Genomic DNA, 19,979 nt, shown 5'->3' on the forward strand with positions numbered 1-19,979 from the left:
TTGAAACTAGCATATTGGAAGATTAATCGGCCAAAATAACCATGAGCAGCCACAATATTATAAGTTTCTTCCTCTTGACCAAATTTGTAACCCTCATTAGCGGATTCATTTTCAGTAGTTTCCCTGATCAAACTAGAGGTTACCAAGGAACCATGCATAGCACTGAATAGGGAACCGCCGAATACACCAGCTACACCTAACATGTGGAATGGATGCATAAGGATGTTGTGCTCTGCCTGGAATACAATCATAAAGTTGAAAGTACCAGAGATTCCTAAAGGCATACCATCAGAAAAGCTTCCTTGACCAATAGGGTAAATCAAGAAAACAGCAGTAGCAGCTGCAACAGGAGCTGAATATGCAACAGCAATCCAAGGACGCATACCCAGACGGAAACTAAGTTCCCACTCACGACCCATATAACAAGCTACACCAAGTAAGAAGTGTAGAACAATTAGCTCATAAGGACCACCATTGTATAACCACTCATCAACAGATGCAGCTTCCCAAATTGGGTAAAAGTGCAATCCGATCGCCGCAGAAGTAGGGATAATAGCACCAGAGATAATATTGTTTCCATAAAGTAAAGAACCAGAAACAGGCTCACGAATACCATCAATATCTACTGGAGGGGCAGCGATGAAGGCGATAATAAATACAGAAGTTGCGGTCAATAAGGTAGGGATCATCAAAACACCGAACCATCCGATGTAAAGACGATTTTCAGTGCTAGTTATCCAGTTGCAGAAGCGACCCCACAGGCTTGTACTTTCGCGTCTCTCTAAAATTGCAGTCATGGTAAGATCTTGGTTTATTCAAATTGCAAGGACTCCCAAGCACACGTATTAACTAGAATATAGATAATAGAAGGCTTGTTATTTAACAGTATAACATAGACTATATACCAATGTCAACCAAGTCAGCCCAAAGATTAGCTATCCATATAACTAAATTAACCAAACCAATAATTTTGTATTTGTAAATGAAGTGAGTCAAAGTGAAAAACTTTGATGGGTCTTTTCTATATGGGTTGCCCGGGACTCGAACCCGGAACTAGTCGGATGGAGTAGATAATTCTTCCTTGTTACAATAGAGAAAAATCCCTCCCCAAATCGTGCTTGCATTTTTCATTGCACACGACTTTCCCTATGTAGAAATAGCCAATTTCTATTCCAAAGAGGAAGTTCTACTAATTTTTTTAATTAGTAAGTTGATTCACCTACTCTTTATTATAATAAAAAGAACATTTCAGAATGAAAAATAGAAAAGTTTTTTCTTGATCATTTATCAACCCTTTCCTGTTTCTTAATTTCGTCTAATGATTAATTAAGAGGGTTGACCAGGTCATTGATACGTATAATATCCAAATACCAAATACGCTCAGTGTGTGATCCACAGAAAGAAAAAAGAGTTGTTTTGGTGAACATCAAAGAAAAAACTTGCTCTTCTTCCATAAAAAATTCTTCTAAAAATGCCGAACCCAATCGTTGCATAAAAGTTCGTACCGTGCTTTTATGTTTACGAGCTAAAGTTCTAGCACATGAAAGTCGAAGTATATACTTTAGTCGATACAAAGTCCGTTTTTTCGAAGATCCACTATGATAATGAAAAAGATTTCTACATATCCGACCAAATCGATCAAGAATATCCCAATCTGATAAATCTGTCCAAATGGGTTTACTAATAGGATGCCCCGATCCAGTACAAAATTGAGCTTTTGATAAGTATCCTATGAGGAGAGTAGCGGGGACTATGGTATCGAATTTTTTCATTCGAGTATCTATTAGAAATGAATTCTCCAGCATTTGATTCCTTACTAACAAAGAACTTTTTTGTACACTTGAAAGGTACCCCATAAAATCGAAGCAAGAGTTTGCTAATTGGTTTATATGGATTCTTCGCGGCTGAGTCCAAAAACAGAAATAATATTGCCAGAAATTGATAAGGTAGCATTTCCATTTCTTCTTCAAAAAAAAAGTGCCTTTTGATGCAAGAATTGCCTTTCCTTGATATCGAACATAATGCATAAGAGGATCCATAAAGAACCATAGGGTTTTCCGAGAAAAACCAGGGTACATTATCCCAAAATGTTCCATCTTCCTAGAAAAGTGGATTCGTTCCAGAAAAGTTCCAGAAGATGCTAATGGTAAGCAAGAAGATTGTTTACGAAGAAACAACAAAAAAAATTCATATTCTGATACATAAGAGTTATATAGGAATTGAAATAGTCTTTTATTTTCTTTTTGAAAAAAAAAAATGGATTTCATTGAAGTAATAAAACTATTCCAATTCGAATAATAGTTGAGAAAGAATCGCAATAAATGCAAAGATGGAACATCTTGGATACGGTATTGAAGGAGTTGAACCAGGATTTCCAAATGGATAGGATAGGGTATTTCTATATGTGATAGATAATCCAAATGCAAAAATTTGTCTTCTAAAAAGGGAAATATTGAATGAATAGAGCGTAAATTCTGAAACTTTGGTATTTCTTTTTCTTTCAGACAAAAAAATTCCCGTAGCGAGAATGGGATTTCCACAACGATCGCAAACCCTTCAGATAGAATCTGAGAATAAAACTCAGAATAAAAATAATTTTTGTAATCCAATAATCGATCTTGGTTAGGATGATTAACCGAGTTATCCAAAAAATTCTGCTGATACATTCGAATAATTAAACGTTTCACAAGTAGTGAACTAAATTTCTTGTTATTACAACTAACAACTATTTCCACAGGTTCAGAACCATTTAATCCATAATGGTGGGCAAATGCATAAATATATTCCTGAAAGAGAAGTGGGTAGACAAAGTATTGTTGACGAGATTTATGTTTTTCTGAATACCCTTCGAATTTTTCCATTTGTATTTCTACTTGAATCAGAGAGAAGAAGCATTTCTCGGTTTATCGAATGATGATACATAGTGCAATATGGTCAGAACAGGGTGTTGCATTTTTAATACAAACCCTGGAAAGAAAGGGAGTCTAATCCACAGATCTTTTTCTGCTCCTTTTCTACCCAATTAGTTTATGTTTGTTCTAATTAAAAAAAAAGAACAGAACAAGTTTTTTATTTTTGCAGGCCAATCGCTCTTTTGACTTTGGAATACAGCCTCTTTATCAATATACTGCTTCTTTTACACATTCAATCCATAACATCCCTTATTCAATCCATAATCAAGAATAATTAGGATTTCTAAAAAAAAAAAGAAAAAATAAAGGGTCCACTCATAGGAAAACCCAACCTTTCCCCGCATCCGGCACTAATCTATTTTTAACGTCTAATTAGAGCGGGGAATCATTCCAATTAGGAAGTTCAGCTCGTTGCTTTTTATTTTACCAGAATTGGAGCCAGGCTCTATCCATTTATTCATTAGACCCAGAAAATCGTAATTTTGGATTCCATTCAAAAAAGATTGATTTTATTACGACATGCTATTTTTTCCATTCATTACCTTTGAGGATCAGTCGTGGTCTTCTAGACTCTACCAAGAGTCTGGACGAATTTGTTGTTTCATCCAAATGTGTAAAAGATCATAGTCGCACTTAAAAGCCGAGTACTCTACCATTGAGTTAGCAACCCAGATAAAAAAAGGATCTTAGATACGATCGAAATCCAAAAATCAATGGAATTACACCGCGCGCTTCTGTCAAAACATTGAACTAGCAAGACATCAAAAGATTTTTTTTATCGACCATGAAAAACACTCAAATGCCAAAACGAACAGGTCCGGTGAAATTCCACTAAAGTAAAGTTAAAAAAAGAGCGACCCTAATCACGATGGCCAAATTCTCCTTATTTTTAGCGATTTTTATTAACAAAAAATATATATTATAAAAAATATATATTATATTGTATGAGAATACATGCAAGAGGAACACCCTTATCATTTGAGCGAAGTGTAGGCGGAAAAATTGAATATGGAGTGAGGATAAAGAGACCCATCTATCTACAAATTCTATTTGTTCAATAGACCTTTGTCAATGGAAATACAATGGTAAGAAAACAAATTAGATAGAAAAAGTAAATAAAATAGGGGCTTATGTTGGATTGGCACGATATAATATAAATCCAAATAGGATTAAAAAAGAGGTAAATTGTGTCTAAATAATTAGACAACTAGGAATACTAATAATCTTCTCCTATCCTATTTTTTGATTCATTTAGTTCTTCAATTAACTCAAAGTTCTTTCTTTTTCTTTAAAGAATTCTGCCTTCCTTAAAATATCATAAACAGTTCTTGTTGGTTGAGCACCCTTTTCAAGGAAATAGAGAATAGCTGGAACATTTAAACAAGTTTGATTCTTTATCGGATCATAAAAACCTACTTTTTGAAGATCTCTTCCTTCTCTTCGAGATCGAACATCAATTGCAACGATTCGATAGACAGCTTATTGGGATAGATGTAGATAAACAACGCCCCCCCCTAGAAACGTATATGAGGTTTTCTCCTCATACGGCTCGAGAAAATGATTCGAATTTCTGTCGATAATAATAGAAATTAGACTATGACGTGCATTAATTTCCTTACAGAAAAAACAAATTTCATTTATACTCATGACTCAAGTGGGCTAATTTTGCCTGACAAACTTCGAAGGCAAAATCCTTCCAAAATTTTTGAGTCGTCTTTAAACTCTTTTCTTTGTCTCATTTCGAACGAATTGACTTTTATTCCTTATTCTAATCCAACTCTGTTGTTGAGACAATTGAAAATTGTGTTTACTTGTTCTGGAATCCTTTATCTTTGATTTGTGAAATCCTTGGGTTTAGACATTACTTCGGGAATTCCTATTTTTTTCTTTCAAAAGAGTAGCAACATACCCTTTTTTCTTATTTCCTTCGATAAAGCATTTATCTCTTCTATAGAAATCTAATAAGAGGGATTGATTCTGATATACTTTTATTGGACTTTCTTCTTATTTTAACCTTTCGATTTATTTCTATATTAAGGATAGACTGACAAAGTTGGCCTAATTTATTAGTTTTCACTAACCCTAGATTCTTTCCCTTGATAAAAAAAATTCTGTCCTCTCGAGCTCCATCGTGTACTATGTTACTTAAACCCAGCGCAAATTTGGTTCGGAACGAATAGAACAGGCTATGTCGAGCCAAGAGCATTTTCATTACTATGGAAAATGATGGATAGCAAAATCCACAATCGATCATGTCCTTCAAGTCGCACGTTGCTTTCTACCACATCGTTTTAAACGAAGTTTTACCATAACAAACATTCCTCTTTTCATTGCAAAGTGGTATAGAGAATTGATCCAATATGGATGGAATCATGAATAGTCATTGGTTTAGTTTTTTTATACTAATTAAAACTTGCTATCTATGGAGCAATATGGATAAAAGAAAGTAAGTATTTATCCGGGAAGCCTCCGCCAAGATCCAATTTATTTAAACCCATATTAAAATTCTATCATATGAATGAAACATAGTTTGAAAAAGACGACTAAACAAGTTTGCTTAAAACTTATTTATTCTTAAATTTCCACCCTCAACGGATGGCTCGAGATGATCAATCTTGAAGTGAGAAAAGAAGGATTGACTCTTCCTCAATAAATAAACTATCAACCTCCAAAAAAGTTTAATTAATTTAATTACTAGAATTAGAATTCTAGTAGTAATATATTTTTTCAGTACCAAAAACAATTAACTATAATAACTAAATAAACTATTCCAATGAAAAGATTGAAAGTTTTTGGTAGTTATAGAATTCTCGTACTTCTTCAACTCGAATACCAAAAGGAAGAAAAAAATATGACTAAGTGATTTTATAGTAGAGGCATATCCTGAATGTGCTTGATAGATCCCATTTTTTCATGAAAATAAAGATAGTCAATTTGACTGGACTTAAGACTTTATTATGTTTTCTGAGAAAGAATAAGATATCATTATTCTCTTTAATAAACTTTTGTCTCGTACGGAATACTATATGATTTCACCGTTTGTTTCATCAGAAACAATCTGGGACGGAAGGATTCGAACCTCCGAGTAACGGGACCAAAACCCGCTGCCTTACCACTTGGCCACGCCCCATTTCGGGTTTTATGCGACACTAATAAACACTAGTATGTTTATTTGTTATTCGTCAATACCATTTCAATTACATAAAAAAGGAGGGATATTCTCTTGCTAGTATTCTACACATGCGGATAATATAGAATCAAAAAAATGCATTGATCATTACATGGAATTCTATTAAGATATTATATGAAAGTCGAATTTATTCCACTCTCATTTGAGAGTGCGAATACAAGGAGGTATTTTGTGTTTGGGAAAGTCCGAAGAAAAAAGATTTTGAATCTGCCTTTTCCTTCTTTCCCTTAAAAAAATAACTCAAGAAAAATCCAATTATTTACTCTACAAGAATGAAATGCTTGTTATGCCTAATATACTTAGTTTAACCTGTATCTGTTTTAATTCTGTTCTTTATCCTACTAGTTTTTTCTTTGCCAAATTACCCGAAGCTTATGCTATTTTCAATCCAATCGTGGATATTATGCCTGTTATACCTCTATTCTTTTTTCTATTAGCCTTTGTTTGGCAAGCTGCTGTAAGTTTTCGATGAAATCTTTAGTACTCTGTATGCCAAATTGAATGATGTGTTCATTCCAAAAAAATTTTAAAATGGGTAAAAGCCGAGAAGTTTTATATTTTTATATTATGAACCTTCGATTCTAAAATTTAAATTCTTCTACATTGAATGGGTAGCTACAGCAATAAATTTGGATCAGCCTTTCTACTCCCCTGCACCTAGGTTGAGCAGGTACCTAAAGGTACCTACACAATACCTAACCACCTAACCCTATTTTTGCTATTGATAAGAGTGCTTATTATAAAAGAATTCTTGCAATTTTTTTCAAGAATTCTTTTTTGCATTTTTAGGTATAAAAAAAAACCATCCTAGTGGATCCGTGTGGTAAGGAAAAACTGGTAATCTATTCCTTAAAAAAAAATCTTGGAGATTATGTAATGCTTACTCTCAAACTTTTTGTTTATACAGTAGTGATATTCTTTGTTTCACTCTTTATCTTTGGATTCTTATCTAATGACCCAGGACGGAATCCTGGACGCGAGGAGTAAAAATTCAGTTTTTTTTTTTCTTATTGGATTTGTTTCGTACATTTATCTATGAGAAAATCCGGGGGTCAGAATTCTTTCCAATTCGAAAGTCCCAAATGATCCAAGGGAGCGGAAAGAGAGGGATTCGAACCCTCGGTACAAAAAAATTGTACAACGGATTAGCAATCCGCCGCTTTAGTCCACTCAGCCATCTCTCCACGTTCCAAAGCGAAAGGTTTCCGTGATATGATATAGGCAAGAAATAAGAAATAACGGTTGCAAAAAACCCCTTTTTTTTCTTTCAAAAGTCTATAAAAATTATATTGCCAATTCCATTTTAATTATATTCTTTTTTCTTAATGTTAATAAAAAAAGAAGAAAATTCTTGTTTTTTCTTTCTAAAAATCGATATTGGCCGAGAGACAATCAAATAGATTTTCTCTTTAGCGGGCATTTCCATATAGGACTTGTTATAATTATAATAAAACAAGCAGGTTATATAAAAAAAACGCTTTTTTTGTCGATTATTTATCAAGAAAGCAAAAAGGGTTCTTATCAAATCCACCATAAAATTGGAAAGAAGCATAAAGTAAGTAGACCTGACTCCTTTAATGATGCCTCTATCCGCTATTCTGATATATAAATTCGATGTAGATGAAATTGTATAAGCGAATTTTTTTTATTTCCTTAGACTTAGACCGCGCAAGACAAGAATTTTTCGCTATTTACGATTTCATATTCTTGTTACTAGATGTTCTATAGGAATAAGAAGAAATCGCAACTCCTTTGCGCTACACATAAAATTGGATTTCGAAGGTCCATTTTTTTTTTTCAGAATCCTCTATTATTTTAGTTCTTCCACCCATGCAATAGAGAGGGAATGGGAAAAGAAGGGTTACTTTTATTTGCATTTTTCCCTTAAAAGATAGACTTTGAAATAGGAGTCTTGGAATAATGCTGAATTCAAAGGTTTATTTCTTTCTATAGTATAAGAAAAACAATTTATTTCTATTTCTATAGTATAAGAAAAACAAATAAATAGTATAAGAAAAACAAATCGAATCAAATTCATGGATTTACCACGACCTCGGTTGTGACTGTGACTCCATAGATAAAAATGGGAAATTTCTCTCTTCGAGACCATTGAAAAAGGGCATTGAACGAGAAAGAAATCGTCCACAGATAATAAAACTATCATATGCCTTGGAAAGTGATATGAGGTGCTCGGAAATGGTTGAAGTAATTGAATAGGAGGATCACTATGACTATAGCCCTTGGTAGAATTCCTAAAGAAGAAAATGATCTATTTGATACTATGGATGACTGGTTACGAAGGGACCGTTTCGTTTTTGTAGGATGGTCTGGCCTATTGCTCTTTCCTTGTGCTTATTTCGCTTTAGGGGGTTGGTTTACAGGGACAACTTTTGTAACTTCTTGGTATACCCATGGATTGGCTAGTTCCTATTTGGAAGGTTGTAATTTCTTAACCGCAGCAGTTTCTACCCCTGCCAATAGTTTAGCACACTCTTTGTTGCTACTATGGGGGCCCGAAGCACAAGGAGATTTTACTCGTTGGTGTCAATTAGGCGGTCTATGGACTTTTGTAGCTCTCCACGGGGCTTTTGCACTAATAGGTTTCATGTTACGCCAATTTGAACTTGCTCGGTCTGTTCAATTGCGGCCTTATAATGCAATCTCATTCTCTGGTCCAATTGCTGTTTTTGTTTCTGTATTCCTTATTTATCCACTGGGGCAATCTGGTTGGTTCTTTGCGCCGAGTTTTGGCGTAGCAGCGATATTTCGATTCATCCTTTTCTTCCAAGGATTTCATAATTGGACGTTGAACCCATTTCATATGATGGGAGTTGCCGGAGTATTAGGTGCGGCTCTGCTATGCGCTATTCATGGAGCGACCGTAGAAAACACTCTATTTGAGGACGGTGATGGTGCAAATACCTTCCGTGCTTTTAACCCAACTCAAGCTGAAGAAACTTATTCAATGGTCACTGCTAACCGCTTTTGGTCCCAAATCTTTGGTGTTGCTTTTTCCAATAAACGTTGGTTACATTTCTTTATGCTATTTGTACCCGTCACCGGTTTATGGATGAGTGCTATTGGCGTAGTTGGCTTGGCTCTGAACTTACGTGCCTATGACTTTGTTTCCCAGGAAATCCGTGCAGCGGAAGATCCTGAATTTGAGACTTTCTACACCAAAAATATTCTTTTAAACGAGGGTATTCGTGCGTGGATGGCAGCTCAGGATCAGCCTCATGAAAATCTTATATTCCCTGAGGAGGTTCTACCACGTGGAAACGCTCTTTAATGGAACTTTCGTTTTAGCTGGTCGTGACCAAGAAACCACCGGCTTTGCTTGGTGGGCTGGGAATGCCAGACTTATCAATTTGTCCGGTAAACTGCTTGGAGCTCATGTAGCTCATGCCGGATTAATCGTATTCTGGGCCGGAGCAATGAACCTATTTGAAGTGGCCCATTTCGTACCAGAAAAGCCCATGTATGAACAAGGGTTGATTTTACTTCCACACTTAGCTACTCTAGGTTGGGGAGTAGGGCCAGGGGGGGAAGTTCTAGATACTTTTCCGTACTTTGTATCTGGCGTACTTCACCTAATTTCCTCCGCAGTCTTAGGCTTCGGTGGCATTTATCACGCGCTTCTGGGACCCGAGACTCTTGAGGAATCTTTTCCATTCTTTGGTTATGTCTGGAAAGATAGAAATAAAATGACTACAATTTTGGGTATTCACTTAATTTTGTTAGGTCTAGGTGCTTTTCTTCTAGTACTCAAGGCTCTTTATTTTGGCGGTGTATATGATACCTGGGCCCCTGGGGGGGGAGATGTAAGAAAAATTACCAATTTGACCCTTAGTCCCAGTGTTATATTTGGTTATTTACTAAAATCTCCTTTTGGTGGAGAAGGGTGGATTGTTAGTGTAGATGATTTAGAAGATATAATTGGTGGGCATGTATGGTTGGGTTTTATTTGTGTATTTGGCGGAATTTGGCATATTTTAACCAAACCCTTCGCATGGGCTCGCCGTGCATTTGTATGGTCTGGAGAAGCTTACTTGTCTTATAGTTTAGCTGCTTTATCTGTCTTTGGTTTTATCGCTTGTTGTTTTGTATGGTTCAATAATACAGCTTATCCGAGTGAGTTTTATGGACCCACCGGGCCAGAAGCTTCTCAAGCTCAAGCATTTACTTTTCTAGTTAGAGACCAGCGTCTTGGAGCTAATGTGGGATCCGCTCAAGGACCCACAGGTTTAGGTAAATATCTAATGCGTTCCCCAACTGGGGAGGTTATCTTTGGAGGGGAAACTATGCGTTTTTGGGACCTTCGTGCTCCATGGTTAGAACCTCTAAGGGGCCCCAACGGTTTGGACTTGAGTAGGTTGAAAAAAGACATACAACCTTGGCAAGAACGACGCTCAGCAGAATATATGACCCACGCTCCTTTAGGCTCTTTAAATTCCGTGGGTGGCGTAGCTACCGAGATCAATGCAGTTAATTATGTCTCTCCTAGAAGTTGGTTATCAACTTCTCATTTTGTTCTAGGATTCTTCTTTTTTGTGGGCCATTTATGGCATGCAGGAAGAGCCCGAGCTGCTGCAGCAGGTTTTGAAAAGGGAATCGATCGTGATTTGGAACCTGTTCTTTACATGAACCCTCTTAACTAAGATTTTCTTATTTATACCTGTTCTACTTTTTTTCTGTTCTGGCTCGGTTATTCCATCTAGCCGAGCCATTCATTCCTTTTTATGAAAGAAAGATAAGGGACAGAAAAAAAAAATAAATAAAAATGAAAGAAACAAACGTATTCAATAAGCAAAAGGAGAGAGAGGGATTCGAACCCTCGATAGTTCCTAGAACTATACCGGTTTTCAAGACCGGAGCTATCAACCACTCAGCCATCTCTCCACAGCCTAATCCTTATTTTACTCCTACAAATAGAACATAGCCATATAAAAAATAAAAAGATTTATTAGCCTCTAGAAAGATATCAGATACAAGTTCCTTTTCGATATATCTCTGTATACTGTATACACGGATACAGGATCCGCTATACCCGCTTGTGAAATAAAGAGTAAATAATCTCTTCTCACCCCCATATCCAAATAAAAAAGCGGTTTAAGTAATAAATTTGAATTAAAGAGAAGAATCAATGGATTCATGATTAAACCCCTCCTACTTCTTGTATTTTTTTACAATTTTGGTTTAAGTGAGGGATCAAATATGTAGTCAACTTTATTTGATGGTAGCTTGGAGGATTAGAAATATGACTATTGCTTTCCAATTAGCTGTTTTTGCATTAATTGCGACTTCCTCAGTCTTAGTAATTAGTGTACCCCTTGTATTTGCTTCTCCTGATGGTTGGTCAAATAATAAAAATGTTGTATTTTCCGGTACATCATTATGGATTGGACTAGTCTTTCTCGTAGCTATTCTGAATTCTCTCATTTCTTAAATGAAATTTGGTTAATATTTATTAACCCCATAAAAAAGAAATAATAAAGGCCATTTCTTCTAAAAAATTAGAATAGTGAGACGTATTAAAACGCAATTTGCGTTCCGAATTGCTAGCTCTTCTCTTTCAGTATTATGAAATTCCATTCCCATTAGAATATTCATTGACAGATAATAAAAAAAGGAAAACTCTAATATAATAGAAAATGAAATGAAACGGTCGACCCAGACATAGAAGGTCGACCCAGGCGGATATACGCTATAAAATATATACCGTAGCGAGCGTAGTTCAATGGTAAAATATCTCCTTGCCAAGGAGAAGATACGGGTTCGATTCCCGCCGCTCGCCCGCTTAATTTATCAAAGTACTATGATAAAAAGTTTAGTCTAGTTAACTGTTTAACTACTTATATTAAATTAAGTATTAATTAGGTGTTAGTCTAGTGCCGTATCCCTTACTATCTTACCCTTCCTTTGCATCCCACTCAAAAAAAGAGGGCGCTCCAGAGGCAGAAATAGAACTCGCCAACAGAGCTCCAAAAATTGGGTATTAACTGAGACAAACAACGGGCAAACTTTTTTTAAAGGGAAGGGAGAGGTAGACTGTCCCTTTCGTTTCATTTTTATTTTCTGCAGGGTAGGGAGAGGCCTTGCGCCTTCTTTTTTTGAAGGCAAGTGACTTCGCAAACTGCTCAATTTTGCCCTCTAGGGCCGGGAACTAATGAATAAAAAAGGGTTGGATACGCCCCTCTACCATACATATCTAGAGAAATAGAATAGTCCTTTTATACAGACTGCTAAGTGCGGAGACGGGAATCGAACCCGTGACCTCAAGGTTATGAGCCTCGTGAGCTACCAAACTGCTCTACTCCGCTCTGGAGTACCAGAAACTGGTGGACAAAAAAGGCTTGAATACAAGCCTCTAACATGTCTAGACAAATAGAATACTCCTTTTATACAGAATGGAGCGGGTAGCGGGAATCGAACCCGCATCGTTAGCTTGGAAGGCTAGGGGTTATAGTCGACGTTGGTTGATTATTTTTAACGTCTCTAATTCAAAACCGAACATGAAATTTTGATTTCATTCGGCTCCTTTATGGATATTCTCACCACTTAACATCTATGTCAGCTTTTCTATTTGAATGGAACCAAAGCTCTCCGCTTTCTAGATGATCCTTATAGAGTAGGAGATAGAAATTCTATCTAAATTCATCTAATCTACTTACTTCGTTCCCTAATTTCATTCAAGAGATCCTGAGGAAAAGAATTGGGTTTCCACCGAGCTGAAACAATATGCGGATGGTTCTAGTAAACCAAAACTATCGTTTTTTAGCTATTTGGCTTCCTTATTCCTTATTTTAAGAAGATTTAGTTACGATTGGAAATCAACTTTTTTGTATCTTCATCCATAGATCCTTTACTCATATTTTCAAAATTGGAATACTTAATCCAATGCAAAATTATGCTTCGCGACTCTGTACTCATAATCCTATTTTTATTTTGGATGCAATTTAAATTAGTCTTTGGATACAAATCGCCAGAATGTATATTCTTCCTCAATATGCTATTGAGAGGAAAAGGATTTAATCCTTTATAAGAACTAAAGTTTTCATCGGAATATAAAAATAAAAAACTTAAGGATGCCTTAAGTATATCATTTCAAATTCAGTTATTAATAGAACGAATCACACTTTTACCACTAAACTATACCCGCTACATTGTAGATTATGGTATAAATGGTACCCTTTGTCAAGGATAGCCATTTGACAAGAAGGCTAATTCCCCCTTATTGAATCAGATGGAGAAGGTTCATGACACTGAGCCGTTGGTACTTCTACTTCGATCGCTCGCCTTTACTTTAGGATTTAGATAGCCCCTCTGGTCTGTAAAAAAAATCTTTTCTTACCATGCTAATAGCGCCTGAACCAAATGTATTTATTTTGATTAGGATCCTATTCTACGGTTACGACTACAATAATAATTATTTACTTTGCAAGGACGTAAGTGTGTCAGACTGCTAAATTGTTTTATTATTCCTACAATATAAACTAGGGGATATAGGGGGTAACACTGTCCCTATAAATTCCTTTTTTCCTTTTCTTTTTTGTCCAGAATTGAACAAAAAAGAAATTATGGAAGATGTTTTCTTCCCCCATTAAGTCCGAGCCATAGAGTAAGAGTGAGATGAGTTTTCCAAATTCATCATAGACTTTCCCTATGGCTTGATAGAAGTAAGCAGCAAAGAGTCGTAACTTAAAGAAAAAAACGGACAGGGCCGACAGATTTACCTGATGTAAAGAAGATCCTAAAAGTCTCTGATTAGTCGACTCTCTCCATTTAACACTTTCCTCTCTCTCCTTTTTTCCACTGACTCAATTCTAGTTTATTAGATTCTTGTTTAAAAGAATGCAAAAAGTTCAATAGAACTAAGAACACATAAAAAATAGCATAGAGGATCAAGGCCATTACCAAAAGTTCCTCCCAAGGATCCTATATCCTATTGGGTATCTGTTCCCCGCCTTTTCCCGCTAGGATCGGAAATCTTATATTTTCCATATCCATATACCGTTGAATCCTTGGGGTTCCAGAATCCGCCTATTTTACTAGTCTTCGGAAACGGAAAACCCTGAACCAAGAAGAGTTGGATATGTTATGTAGGGTATGTTTTTTTTTATTAATTTTATTTTGAGCTCTCAAGATATCGATATATACATATACAATCTCTACATAATGTCTCTCTCTCTATCTCTATATATTATATATATAATATGTACATTATGCAGTAGACCCATAATGGGAAATCCAAGTGGCTAATTTTTGAATTAAATAAAAAGCCCTTTTAACTCAGTGGTAGAGTAATGCCATGGTAAGGCATAAGTCATCGGTTCAAATCCGATAAAGGGCTTTTTAAATTAGTGGTAGAGTAATCTCGTGCTAAGACGTAAGTCGTTGGTTCGAATCTGATAGAGTACTTTTCTACTAAATTGATTCACTTTTTTTCTTTGTTTTTGAAACTTTCTCTATATTTTTAGAGAATTTTATGACTTAGTGCGGGATGGATGCATTTTTGGTATGAACACTAAATGAAGCACGGAGAATTAATCTATAACGATCAACTAAAAAAAATCCTAGATGAAAACATAACAGAAAAGTTGGAAAAACTCTTTGCTTTGGATCTATTTATACTTTTCGAGTATATTGACAATTCCAAAAAACTGCTCATACTATGATTATAGTATAATCACGAGCGGTTGTATATGGCCCTATCGTCTAGTGATGCCCCTATCGTCTAGTGGTTCAGGACATCTCTCTTTCAAGGAGGCAGCGGGGATTCGACTTCCCCTGGGGGTAGGGAGTATTATGAAAGGAGGTTAATCATAGATTAGCAAAAACCCTAGAATAAATTCTTCCTGGGTCGATGCCCGAGTGGTTAATGGGGACGGACTGTAAATTCGTTGACAATGTCTACGCTGGTTCAAATCCAGCTCGGCCCAAACCAAAAATCTAGGGCTTCGTGAGTATGAACTAAATCCTTTTGTTTTTCTTCCATAAAATAAAATGTCTGATCTATAGAAATAAAAGATAAAGAAAAAAGGGAAATTTTTTTTTCTAATCCATATCTCTCTCATTCCTTTCTTACAAACAAAAGAGTTTTTCTTATTGAAGGCTGGATTATTATCCATTTTTAGTGATAAAAAATCACGACATACTAGTTATGTCACTCTCACTATACCCACGTATAATATAATATGTGGGTATGTAGTATATGATTCGTCTATTTCTTAGAGTACGAAAGACGAATCGAATCTTCTTATGGTTCTATTTAAGAATGGGTATGCCATACACCCCGCGGGGATTGTAGTTCAATTGGTCAGAGCACCGCCCTGTCAAGGCGGAAGCTGCGGGTTCGAGCCCCGTCAGTCCCGAACTAGGGTTCAATGAATGGAGAAATTGATATTTCCTTTTTCCATGAAAAAAAGGGGCAGGGAGCAAGATCAAATACCCACAGGGCACCCTTACTTCACTTTTTTATTTTGCATCTCTCATTAAAGAGGGAGGGAGGGCATATAGGAATTTTTTTTTCACTACTCCCAATCGATAAAGAAAGACACACATACGATATGTGGATTAGTAGAATTTAGGATATTATATTACTCTATCTTTCTTTATGATGATACCATCCTCATCTTAATTTCCTATTCCACTCTTATGGAATAGAGTACCGGTATTTTACCGGAATCCATACATAAATCGTATTCCCTTTTTATTTCAGACCTCTTTTCCCCATCTCACTTCTACTGCTTATTTGGATGTCTATGTGACCCATAGAAAGTGAAAGTTGGTCATATAATACATACATAATTGTATGTATAACTATAAGAAAAAGGAAGGGAAATTGTATAAGATTAAGAAAGTATAAGATTAAGAAAGCTCGTGGGTTAGAGATATAGAAAAGAAAAAGTAGAAAAGGATTAAAAAAGAGGGAATTCCTAATCCAATCAAAAAACCCATTTTGGTCTTAGTGTGGATAGAGGATCTTCCTATGTTATACTATATAACTCTCATCCGTGAAATATAACTCTCATCCATGAATTGATTTGATAGATCCGATATTCATAATATTGAATTGATTCAGTATTATCAGAATGCAAGCCCTACCCTTGAATTTACAAGATACCCCTTTTTCCTCTCCATGGGATTACATCCCGAGTTATTGTGAAAATAAAAAATAAAGAGGTTATGGAAGTCAATATTCTCGCATTTATTGCTACTGCACTGTTCATTCTAGTTCCTACTTCTTTTTTACTTATTATTTATGTAAAAACAGTCAGCCAAAATAATTAATTGGAATTCCAATTAATCATTGAAGAAATTAAAAAGGGATTAAATAAAAAAAATCCAAGTCTTAAATGAAAGGATCTGGTTGGAATCTTAAAGTGTGGTAGAAAGAACTACATATAGTTTTTTCTACGACACTTTAGATTCTTTCTATTATATTATCTTTGAATCTACATAGAATAGATTAGTAGATTGAAATAGTTAAGTAGTCTAATTCAATTTCTTTGTTTCATTGCATCCACTTAATTTCAATCAGGTCAAAATAAAAAAATCTAAGACAATTCTTGACCAAAGAATCCATGGAAGGAAAGAAAAATAATATGAAGAATAGACTATAGTAAAAAGTAAAAGGAAATGGAAAATGTGTGATATGCCGTGAATAGTTCCGTGGAAGAAAGTCTAATTTTCTTATGTATAGAACTTTTTTTAACCATTCGTCATTTCTAGTAGAAATTCTGAATTGGTATAATGGCTCTTTCTTACATTACAACTTACAATACAAGAGTTTCTTACAGGAGTGAAACAAAACTAAAGAAAAAGATTAAAGAATAACGTTTGACAAAATGATTAATGCAAAATGATCCATTAAAGAAAAGAATTGATACAACAATTTGATTACTTAATCAATTAGTAGTATCCCTAGAGTCCACTCCTTCCCCATACTACTAGTGAAAGAGAAAATGTAAAGACTACCATTAAAGCAGCCCAAGCGAGACTTACTATATCCATCTAAATTATGTCTCCTATTTCTATGAAGGGATTATTCTACTATTGATCAATAATCATAGTGGAATCAAGGGTACAGAGTCAAAAAGGGATTCCGCCCTAAGGCCATGGATCAATCAGTTCAAGGAATTTACTCCTAACAAATTCTTATAGGAATTCTGGTAGAATTAGAGAGCATTAAAAATACGAGATACTATAGCCCTTTTTTCCTTAAAAAAGAAAGAGTACGGGAATGATGTCCTGAATAGAAGAAGCGGGAATAGGAAGATTTTTTATTCCTTTTGTTACTCTTTTTTTTTTTTTTAAGCAAAGGACGCCCGAATATACCATAAAATTATCGATAGATAAATATTTATTGGATACCTACCTTACCTAATGTTTATTTTTGACCTAAACCCTGCAGCCTTGCTTTGTATCATTCTATGAAAGAATGAAGAGATTTTATCCATAATACAACTCCTAAATTGATTTTTGATCGACCTATTTAATCTGATTCTCGTTAGAATTAAGTAGTCCTTACTTTAGTGTATGTAGGTAACATAAGATGTACGATAAAAAAATGTATAATAATTAGTAAGTCTTGATATTCTTTCGTGGAGTCCCTTCTTGAATCTTAGATTGAAAAAAAAAAAGAATGCCCCTTAGGGACCTTTCTTTGGATACCAAGATTTCTGACATCTTATCCTCGTATTTTAAAATTATCAAATCGAATCTCAATTAAGAACCAATTCAAATTCATATAATAAAAGAATAAGGAAACACTACCTCACCCCTATTGATAACCATTTTGGCCACTACCGTCAAAACAAACCCTAACCCTAGTTTGAGGATAGAACTATGGTATGGTTTCTCTAAACCCAGTATCGGCAGGCCCAGTTACTCTCTTGCCCGAACTTATGCGAAGTAAAAATTTATCGAATTCGATCAGCACTATAAAAAAAACCTAAGTATTTTATTGATCAGGCGGCACCCAGATTTGAACTGGGGATAAAGGATTTGCAGTCCCCTGCCTTACCGCTTGGCCATGCCGCCAAAAAATCCGATCAAAAATCTAGAAAACAGCAAGTATTCATCCACGTTTTCTTACGAAAAGCCCCTTTTATTTTGAATATAATTCTACTTACTTTTTTCCAATCTTTTTCAAAAAATCTATTCCTGCTTTTTTTGATCCAGTTTCTATTATTCTCCTCGATAGATTCTATCTTAAAACATACATTGTTAACACAATAAAACTTCCCATTTCTTTCTATTGAGATGAAAAAGAAGAAAAAGTGGATTTCTATTCACAGGCTGCAAAATTCAGAATAAATTGGAACCGTTAACTAGAATTCTCTTTTTTTTATTGCAGTAGTGAACTACTCTTAAATCGGTATTATCTCCCCCCCCTTCAATGGCATAATAAAATATTATGGCTTTATGCTTAATCCGTGTATAGGTAAACTTTAGGTCCGAACAGCATTATTATCCAAAGATCCCCTTTATGTACATATCTCTATGGGGAATCATGCTTTAATTTTTCAAAGTATTAAATTAAATATCTTGAATAAAAAAAGGAAATTTGCTCTGATATAGAGTATAACCTGACTATCTTGGCGTACCCAAGTGAAATTACGATAAAAGAAAAGCATGGATATGGGGAGAGGTGGATAACTAGATTGGCATGTACTTAAAAAAGGGACTTACTTTATTTTAGAATTCCACAATGAAATACTGAATTTTCTAGCAATTATACTACTCCGATCCGAAATAAAAAAGAACCCTCAAATTATTTTGAGAAATTAAAGTAAGCACGCTATTCTAAATCGAAGTAAAGTCAAACTTTCTAGTATATTATATTACGGCTTTATTACATTCATAGAAAGGAGATAAAATGAGAAATCTTTGCCATCCAATCTGATTAGAATATCATAACATAAAGTATAAGTGGCAGAATTTTTTTTGTAGGAATGTTTTATCAATTCATTTTCATTTCATTTGTACCCCTGGCAAACTCGAACTTTCGTCCAAATGGTCTCTATTCATATGTATGAAATACATATATGAAATACGTATGTGGAGTTCCCTAGAATTTCATGTGATTCAGTAAACAGAATATAGATTCCATGATTGCTAGATCGATCCATAGGGATTGATGAAGAGTGAGCTGATAATGGAATTTTTCTTTGATAAACAGGAAACTTAAGATTAAGATGCTCCGGAATGGAAACGAGGGAATGTCCACAATACCCGGATTTAGTCAGATCCAATTCGAGGGATTTTGTAGGTTCATTAATCAAGCCTTGGCAGAAGAACTTGACAAGTTTCCAACAATTAAAGATCCAGATCACGAAATTGCATTTCAATTATTTGCGAAAGGATATCAACTGCTAGAACCCTCGATAAAAGAAAGAGATGCTGTGTATGAATCACTCACCTATTCTTCCGAATTATATGTATCTGCGAGATTAATTTTTGGTTTCGATGTGCAAAAGCAAACCATTTCTATCGGAAACATTCCTATAATGAATTCCTTAGGAACCTTTATTATAAATGGAATATACCGAATTGTGATCAATCAAATATTGCTAAGTCCTGGTATTTACTACCGCTCGGAATTAGATCATAAGGGAATTTCTATCTACACTGGCACTATAATATCAGATTGGGGGGGGAGATCGGAATTAGCAATTGATAAAAAAGAAAGGATATGGGCTCGCGTGAGTAGAAAACAAAAGATATCTATTCTAGTTCTATCATCAGCTATGGGTTCGAATCTAAGAGAAATTCTGGATAATGTTTCCTACCCTGAAATTTTCTTGTCTTTCCCGAATGCTAAAGAGAAGAAGAGGATTGAGTCAAAAGAAAAAGCTATTTTGGAGTTTTATCAA

The 19,979-nt window shown here is 35.1% G+C and overlaps 5 non-coding genes across 5 annotated transcripts; 1 reads left to right on the forward strand and 4 right to left on the reverse strand.

Moving 5' to 3' along the window:
• Positions 1-7,198: 7,198 nt before the first annotated feature.
• TRNAS-GCU (transfer RNA serine (anticodon GCU)) lies at positions 7,199-7,286 on the reverse strand. The gene has a single exon. It is a non-coding gene; the product is annotated as a tRNA-Ser (tRNA).
• Positions 7,287-10,913: 3,627 nt separating this feature from the next.
• On the reverse strand, positions 10,914-11,001 carry TRNAS-UGA (transfer RNA serine (anticodon UGA)). The gene has a single exon. It is a non-coding gene; the product is annotated as a tRNA-Ser (tRNA).
• A 1,347-nt stretch (positions 11,002-12,348) lies between these two features.
• Positions 12,349-12,422, reverse strand: TRNAM-CAU (transfer RNA methionine (anticodon CAU)). Its single transcript has one exon. It is a non-coding gene; the product is annotated as a tRNA-Met (tRNA).
• Positions 12,423-14,380: 1,958 nt separating this feature from the next.
• TRNAT-GGU (transfer RNA threonine (anticodon GGU)) lies at positions 14,381-14,452 on the forward strand. The gene has a single exon. It is a non-coding gene; the product is annotated as a tRNA-Thr (tRNA).
• Positions 14,453-18,073: 3,621 nt separating this feature from the next.
• On the reverse strand, positions 18,074-18,144 carry TRNAC-GCA (transfer RNA cysteine (anticodon GCA)). The gene has a single exon. It is a non-coding gene; the product is annotated as a tRNA-Cys (tRNA).
• Positions 18,145-19,979: the final 1,835 nt, after the last annotated feature.

This window comes from Triticum urartu, unplaced genomic scaffold (genome assembly GCF_056163025.1).
Source record: "Triticum urartu cultivar PI428250 unplaced genomic scaffold, HENAU_Tu73 scaffold2, whole genome shotgun sequence".
Taxonomy (NCBI): domain Eukaryota; kingdom Viridiplantae; phylum Streptophyta; class Magnoliopsida; order Poales; family Poaceae; genus Triticum; species Triticum urartu.